Genomic DNA, 9,090 nt, shown 5'->3' on the forward strand with positions numbered 1-9,090 from the left:
GAGGCACTTTTTTTAGTTTCCACACCACACCCTCCACTCTTACCTCACAAGGAGGATGAATGTATACATCCCTCTCAAGGTCCCTTCCCTGAAGAAAAGCGGATTTGATATCCGTAGTTCTTATTTCCCACCCTAAACTAGCTACCACTGTTAAAAACAATCTGATGGCACTCTTACCCACTGTTGGGGAATCACTCTTTAAAGTACTTTCTTCCTCAAAACCCCTCGCCACCAAACGTGCTTTTATCCCAGAATCTTTCCTAGTCAGAACCCACCTGGTTGAAATACACCTCTGACCCCAAAAAAGGTACCTCCTCATAAGTGCCAGAGTCACATAGTCTTTTCAGCTCCGCTTGTTTTGCTTCCTGACACTCCGACGTGTTCTGTTCTGCTTTAGTAAGAGTTGTAGCATATATTTTCCAACAATCATTCTCCTGCATTCAAAGTCTAATTTTAGGAACTGAATGATTCTCACTTTCATTTTCTGTTCCAACTGGCACCTCTGAATGCACCTCACTGCTTTCAACCCCATTACCAGTAGTATCGGCTTCCCTCAAATCCGACTGAGCAAACGATGTCAAGTCTCACTCCACATCACCATCACCATCTAACCCCGCAGCTTTATTACTTATGTTCCCAGCACCATCAGATTTAAATTCCCCACTGAACTCCAACCCCCTGCTTAATAAGTGTAATTGGTGATACTCTAACAATTGCACTCCCATGCCTTACAAAGATCAACCTACCATCCTGACAAATCACATTCCCAGGCCCAAGCCATCGATCATGACCCTCCCGTTTATAAAACACACAATCACCAGGCTGGAAAATCTGCTCTGCCTTCCTAACCTTACTCCTCAGAGCCCTCCAGACTCTCTCCTCGGCTTCTGTCTGTATGAAAGCCTGCCTAGATGAATGTAGAGTACTAAGATGCCTAGCAAAAACCTCACCGGTGGTCTTGCCCTCCAATGCAGGAACCTTATCAGTCATGATGTTTGGAAGGTTAAGGTTTTCCTCAAAAACCAACTGGTGGCTGTTAAAGCCATTCCACATCTGGAGGGAATTTCTTGCCATAATCGACCGCTTCAACAACACTTCCATAGGAGTTCGATGATATTGAACTTTTAATTTAACAAACATCATGTCAGTGACTGCATGTATTCGCTCACACAACCCATTCTGAAACGGACTTTCAGCAGCTGGTATGTTAATCCTTACATCTAAAACTGAAGCTACATCCCTCATCTCATCTGAACTGAATTCCCCACCATTATCATGCAAAACCCCCTCCATAACCACAAAAGTTCCCACCCAAAGTTTCATTATCTGATGAATCACATTAGTGGTTTTCTTCCTATCTATGAAAGCCGACTGTGTGTACCTAGACCACATATCTATAAGATAAAGAATCCATTTTCCCCCCTGCCAATGTTTCAAATTCATAGCATCAACCTGATTAAATTTTTTTTGCCATGGGCAAACCAACCACTGGTCTAGGTGGAGTTCTCTTAAATTGCTTACACAAAACACAGTTATTCTCAATTCTCTCCCAATCACGGGCATACTGTTCCCGCCAAATCCCAGCATCACTCAACAAACGGATTCTGACGTAGGGAAAATCTAGTTTTGGGTGAGATGGCCATGTCGTCGTGATGGAAGGTTCCTTCCGGCAGCTTCCTACTCTATAATATTTCTGTGAGTGATGTTACAAGAGAATAACCGTCAGGTATCAGGGGTTCTAACCCCCAGAACGACTATCCGAAGATATCGTGTATAATTAGGGACGTATCGTGAGGAGCGGTTACATATCCTGTCCCCCTATGGTGCCCTCGTTCGTCATCTGATGAGTGATTCCTTTGTTCGCAGCGTTTTCCTGCTTCTCAACATTGGCATCATTACCAAGAGGAATACAATAATGTCCACAAGAAGTAATATTCAAAACTATTGGTTTGCCTAAAATCTCCACAGAGTCATTTTCGATATCCATCTTTACCTTGGCAGTTTCCATAGCCTGCCTTGATAAAGGAATGTCAGAATCAACTATGTCAGTTTTAATTGTGACCTTATTCCCAACTTAGGAAGCCGGTAGACTACACTCCCCAAGAGACTTCAACTGAGTACCCCCTCCAAATTTGACCACCCTATTACTATCTGTGGTCTCGACTAACAACCTATCCTCCTCACTCAATGTACTCAAATAACCCTGAAGCCATGTTTTCCCACAAACGGTACTTGAACATGCACTGTCTAAAATTAAGGCAACACTCCTACATGTACTATAGTTGGGCGCCAGTATGACGTCACATCCCAGCGCCATCTTGTCATTCTTTGTAGAGTTAGCGAGGTGCTACAGATACAGGACGTTTGGGAGGGATCCATTCATCCTTTGTAAAAGGAGGGTGGGTCCATCAGGACGACATGGCTACCTCACCCAAAAATAGATTTTGGGCTCAGGCCATGTCGTCCTGATGGAAGTTTACCAGAGCATTAATGTATCAGTGGATTTCCAATAGTGCCAATAACCGCGGGATAAATTTTCCTTGGTCATCTAGACCTAGAGACACGTGGTGTTACCGTCAAACACCTTTCAACTGATCATGGACTATGTCAGTGCTTCCTGCACCCTACAGGGAAGAGTCATGGGAGACTCTAGGAAAAACCCAAGGATTGTAAGTTCAATGAACAATCTAGCAAACCAGTTTGTATATTAGTCTCATCATATACATGTAAAACTAAGTTTGTATTCTGAAAGGAAGAAATTATGTATTGATTACTGACACCTCCCCTGGTCCACTTGGTGTGTTGTAAGCAAGGTAGACAGATTTTCATTCGTGTAGGAAATTTGTAGTCAGTAAATCAATCAGATATAAAATCAGTCATTACCAGGGACTGATACTTGATACCATAACACATAATTATCAGATTGTTCACTTAGAACAGATATAGAGTATGTTCAGAATATTCTCAAAATAATAGGATAATAAGTGCTCTGACACATTTATTTATATAGCATGCATAGAATTTGTAGGGCAAAATGAGACGCAAAATTCAAAGAAGTGTTTATTGCTAAATAATAGATAGCAAAAATACTGTTCACTTTATAATACAATATAAAATCAAAGAAATTTTTTGGAAATATTGTGTAAAGCATAATAAAATAGTAATAACAGAAAAAGCTGTTTCATCTGGAAAGGAAACATGAAGCCACTGTAAAGGAAATATCGTAGTATTTCATTATTTCACATTTCTGTCGTTACAGTTCATCAACACTTGCGTACTTATACGCATGGCACATGTGTATGTCTTTTATGCTTCTTTCACCTTATACTTAGAACAGTTCATAGTGTCACTACTTAGACACTTCACTAAACATGTCACTCCGTAGGAGGAAACCATGTACACCCTTCACTAAAGTCCCAATTAATGCACTGTTCTTCGCAGAAATCAAGCGGCAGGTTTTAGTACACTACCTGCTGCCACCACAAAATGCTTAATCTCTTGCACTTGTTTCGCGTAGTGCTTGAAGAAAACCCTGGATGACTTCCATCCAGTATCGGAGCGAAGACTTTCAAAACTCATGTTCTGAAAGAATTTCAGAGACGAAGCAACTTTTCTCGGATCATGACCTGCGGGTGTGCTGTCTGGATCCGCTCTGCGAATGAAATAGGTGATCTTTGCCCTTAATTGTTTCAAGGTCAATGTTGAACCTGAGGTTTCTCCTCTGAAAGGCTGTCCTCCCCCAAAGTCTGAAGTTCTACAAAAATAGACCTTTAGGCATTCTACTGGGCATAGAGATGCATCTTCTTTCAGATGGCAGATTCTCCAGGGACCCCACCTTTTGGTGGGCAGCTCATTCTTAGCGAGAAACGCTGGGTCAGGAAAAAGGTTCAGTTCTCCGCAGTCTGTGAACTGAATGTGGCCATCATCCCTCGAAAGGGCCACTATTTCACTAACTCTGGCTCCTGAGGCTAGTGCAAATAGGATTATCAACTTTTGAGTCAAATCCTTTAGAGAGCAATCTTCATTGTTCAAGGTAGAGGCTAGATAAAGAACCTTATCCAAGGACCAAGAAATGGGCCTCGGAGGTGCTGCGGGCCGATGTCGAGCGCAGGCCTTAGGGATCTTGTTGAAGATTTCATTCGAGAAGTCCACCTGGAAAGCATATAGTAGGGGTCTGGTCAAGGTAGATTTACACGTGGAGATCGTGTTGGCTGCTAAACCTTGTTCATGGAGATGAATAAAAAAAGATAAACAGAAATCTGTTGAGATCTCTTTTGGTTTCTTTTCCTTGACGAAGGCAACCCATTTCTTCCAGGAAGACTCGTATTGTCTTCTAGTAGATTTCGATTTGTATTCTTCTAAAAAGTTGATACTTGCCTTTGAAATCCCAAACCTTTTCTTGACTGCTAAGGTGAGAAAATCATGAGATGAAGGTTCCGGGTTTTCTGTGATGAAGCAGAGACAGTCGACTTCTGCACTTGTTGAGTCAGAACTGGATCCGGCAATGGAATCAGCTTCAGTCGTAGTTCCGTTATCAGTGGGAACCATATGCTGTTGGGCCACTTGTGAGCCACTATTGCTGCTGTTCCCTGAAATGATCTCAGTTTGTTGAGGACCTTCAGCAGGAGGTTGGTTGGAGGGAACAGGTAAATCCTGGACCATCTGTTCCAATCTATGGACATGGCATCCACTGCTTCCGCTAGAGGATCCTCGTACGGGGCTATGGATCTGGGTAGCTTCTTGTCGCTCGTCGCGAAGAGGTCTATCTGCAGTCCTGGGACTTTGCGTAAGATGAAGGAGAATGATCTTGCGTCTAGGGACCATTCTGACTCTATTGGGGTGAGCCTGGATAGAGCATCCGCCGTCCCATTGCTGAACCCTTGGAGGTGAACTGCTGATAAGTGCCATCTTTTCTTTTCCGCCAGGCGGAAGATGGCCAACATCACTTGGTTGATTTGAGGCGATCTCGAGCCTTGTCGATTTAGGCATCTCATTATCACTTCGCTGTCTAGGACCAGCCGGATGTGGATCGAGCAGCGAAGCTTCAGTTTCTTCAGCGATAGAAAAACTGCCATGGCTTCCAGAATGTTGATGCGGAAGGTCTTGAAGAGGGAGGACCAGGTTCCTTGGACTTTCCATTGGTGAGAGTGGCCTACCCCTCCTTCCTTCGAGGCATCCATGTGAATGGTGACTGAAGGTGGAGGTGGTTGTAGGAGTACCTTCTTCTTTAGGTACTTGGCCTCTGACCATGGCTTGAGAAGTGATCGCAGACGAGTTGGTATCGGTCTTGTTAGATCTCTTCGAGCGTTTGATGCGTATTTTCTCCAGACTCCTGATGCATCTTTTAATTGTGCTCTCAACACTGGGTCTGTCATCGAGGCAAACTGGAGAGACCCCAACTCTCTCTCTTGTTGCCTTCTTGTTATCCTGACGGATTGAAGGAGTCTCTTCACAGATCCCGCTATCTCTCTCCTTTTCTTTAATGGAATGGAGAGGCAGTGTGACTGTAAGTTCCAGTAGACACCCAGCCATTGGAACTTTTGAGCTGGAGATAGTCGAGACCTTTCCAAGTTGATCTTGAATCCTAGATGTTCCAGGAACTGGATCACTTCCTTGGAGGCTTGTGTGCATTCTTCTTCGGATGCTGCCCATACCAGCCAGTCGTCCAGGTAGGCAATCACCTGAACTCCCTTTAGGCGTAGTTGACGAATGACTGCGTTCGCAAGCTTTGTGAATACCCTTGGGGCTATGTTTAGTCCGAAGGGCATGGCTCTGAAGACATATTGTCTCTTTTGTAGATTGAATCCTAAGTAGGAGGAAACTTGTCGATTGATCGGAACATGCCAATATGCGTCCGCCATGTCTATGGAGACTGCGTATGCCTGTTTGGGCAGTAGGGTCCTTATGTGTTGAAGAGTCAGCATTCTGAACTTGTTGAGTGGTCATAAGTCCAGAATGACTCTGAGCTTTTCCGAATCCTTCTTCGGAACACAAAACAGCCTTCATTTGAATTTGATGGACTTTGCCTTCCTTACAACTCTCTTCTCTAAGAGTTCTTGGACATATTCTTCCAGAATGGGGGTTGAGTGTTGGAAGAACTGAGGGGAAAATTGGTGGAGTTGCATTTCAACTCCACCCCAGTCCATTCTTGATTAAGCTGTGGGCCCAGGGATCGAAGGTCCAGCGATCCCGGAAGAGGAGAAATCTCCCTCCTACTGGAAGCATCTCACTTGGAGTGCTGGTTGGAGGACTTGCCTCCTTGGCCACGTCCACCTTTGTTGCCCCTGCCTCTAGAGGGGCGTCTAGAGGAACCTCGAAAGGAACCTAGAGACTTTGGCCGAAAGGTTGTAGATTGCCTTTCAAAGGCTGGGGTAAAGACAGGCGACTGAGTCGCCACTTGTTGGGGCACCAGCTGGTATGTGGTAGGTGGTTGTGCCACCGTCTGGGGCACCGTGGCCACGGGAAGCTGTTGTTGTTGTCGTGGAGGGCGAGAGGGCACTCTAGGTCATTTAGTTTTCTGTTTGGGTTGGGGACCCTCCTCACTGGAAGACTTCCTCTTGGATGACAAGCCCCACTTGTGGAGGAGATTCCCATTCTCCGTAGCGGCTTTGTCAACAACCTCTTTGACCACTTCGCTTGGGAAGAGGTCTTTTCCCCAGATGTTGGAAGCTATCAGCTTCCTGGGTTCGTGCCTCCCCGCAGCCGAGGCGAACACGAACTCTCTGCAAGTCCGTCTGGTTTTAATGAAGTTGTACAGGTCCTTGGTGACCGTTGCCAAATGAGCTTTGGCAAAGACCATGTACATGTCTGGGGTGTCTGGGACGCTTGCCATAGTCTCTAATCCAGTCTGTAAGGACATAGAGGCGGCAAGTCTCTCCTTCGTCACCTGCTCCCTGCGCAGGTGGAAGTCCGACAACTTCGGGAGGTCTTCTCCGAACTGACGTCCGGCAATGTCAGCCTCCAGCTTCCCAACCGAGAAGGTGTTATAAACGTCCTTCCAGTCAACATCGTCAGATGGTAGGGGGAGGGAAAAGGGTCTACACTCTTCAAGTGTAGGACAAGGTTTCCCTGCCTCAACTGCCTTGAACCCTTTCTTCATAAAGGGGAAGGCACGGGAAGAAGCAGCAATGAAGGATGGGTGCTTCGTGCTGAGAGCCGGTACCTTGGAACTAGAGAAGGCCCTCTCCTTCAAGGTCTTAGTGAACAAGGCCTGGGTCTTGGGGAGGTCCTGATGATGACCTCTTTCAGCTCCGTCTCCTCTTTTGAGGGAGGTTCCGTCCTTAAGCGAACGTAACAATCCGGGTAGGCCCCTTTACTGGGCCAGAACTCAACATCCTCTACTGCGACTGTGCCCAGTTTGTCGGAGAGGAAGATCTTGCTTCCTAACATAGGCATGTGTCCAGCATACCTCCACGGATTGATGTCTGAAAAAGAGGGAAGTTCCTTCACGTTTAGCTTCTTGGGGGCTAAACGAGTAGATACGAGTTGATGCATCTCTGAAGGAAGTGCAGCTTCCTTCTCGGATGACTGCTACTTCATGTCCTGAAACATGGACAGAAGGGAAGTTAGCGTATGGCTAATCGTATCCAATTGGGGGGCGGAAGAGTTCGACGGGACAGGCTCAGTCACCGCAGCCAATGAAACCGAAATAGTTTTGGTTTTTTCGTCGTCGCCTTCAGGAGGTAAGACAGCCTCCTGATCCTGCTCTTCTGCTAGAAGACTGCGTTCCGTATCTTCGGCAACCACCGACAAGTTGTCTTCCAGCTGGATGTCTTTCAAGGCATCTGAAACATCAGATTCTATCGGAATCTGGACGAGGGGGATCTCAGGGTGAGTTTGAGGGATAACTACATCCAAAGATGCCCTAGGGAACAGACAACCTCTCATCCCTTCATTAGGAAGGTATGGGCCAGTGGTGTTCTTCTGGAAACCTCTGACCCATTTCCCAGCCTCTCTCTTGCTGCCTCCCTTGACTCAGTAGAAGGACTGAAGAACACTCGATAGGTTAGGGGAATCTCTGCCGGGAGCCGACAAAGAACCCGAGCCAATCCCACAATCTAACCGTAGGGTCGATTGTAGAATGATGGCCAAGATGTGTGAAGGCTAGGCCAACACCAAAGGACAGCAGGGGAGGGGTAAGGGTCCTGTAGGTGAGGTAGCACCCGGTAGGTCCTACCTAACCTAAAAGATTCTGATCCAGAGTAAAGACAACCTTAGTGGCCAGGGAATTCAATTCCCTAGACTGGGGTAGTCTGAGGATGAGATGGTGGCACCCAGGTCGCTGTCTCAGGTGGATAGGAACAGAATCTAGAGTTGGAGACCTTAAGCAAGGGAAGAATTCAATTCTTCGGCTTTAGGATCTGCCGGCACAGGACTGTCTGCTAGGCCACAGGGAGTTGGCATTATCATATATGCCTTCAGGTGAGGCCTAGGGAGGTCTAGCCTCCTGTATCGGTAGCCTAACCTGACTTAGGAGTAGGAGCGTTGCCTTAATAACGGCCCACCTACACTTCTTGCCACTTTCCCCACTCGAAGCGTAAACGCTATTAGGGGTGTAGATAGCTATGTGGCGTGTCAAGAATACGTCCTCTGATATTATGCGATATCCCTAAAGACAAAAGCCAGGGATATTCGCGCCAGGAGTTAGAATTCTGGATACCTTAAGTAAAATTCTCTGGGATATATCACTGTAGTTAAATATAACCTAGGAAGCTACTATGAAGGAACTTCCATTAGGACGACATGGCCTGAGCCCAAAAAAGGATTTGTCTTAAAATATCTTTTAGGTTACATGAGAAAGCTTATCAATTTTGTTCCGAGACTCATTCCTCGACACCTGCACCAATAAAACGTGTGTTTTAGTAACAAGAACTCTGTTCTGCTCTAAAGTTTTGGTTTATTGATGTTTTAAAGGACTTTAAACCAAGAGATTTAATATATTGTTAAAAGCTATAAAATATTTTGGTTTTCTTATTAGAGTGAGTTTATTGGGAGCTGCTATAGCTGCAAATCTGTCATTATTTTGACTTCACTATATTTTTGCCATCTTGTCATGTGGAAGTTAAACATTGGGATAATATTGGTTTTGTA

At 45.5% G+C, this 9,090-nt stretch overlaps 1 long non-coding RNA gene across 1 annotated transcript in view; it reads right to left on the minus strand.

Moving 5' to 3' along the window:
- Positions 1–9,090, minus strand: part of LOC137633440 (uncharacterized) — a 376,441-nt gene that overhangs the window by 200,192 nt on the left and 167,159 nt on the right. The gene's annotated exons all lie outside the window — the stretch shown is intronic.

The sequence above is a fragment of the Palaemon carinicauda genome, chromosome 43 (assembly GCF_036898095.1).
Source record: "Palaemon carinicauda isolate YSFRI2023 chromosome 43, ASM3689809v2, whole genome shotgun sequence".
NCBI lineage: Eukaryota > Metazoa > Arthropoda > Malacostraca > Decapoda > Palaemonidae > Palaemon > Palaemon carinicauda.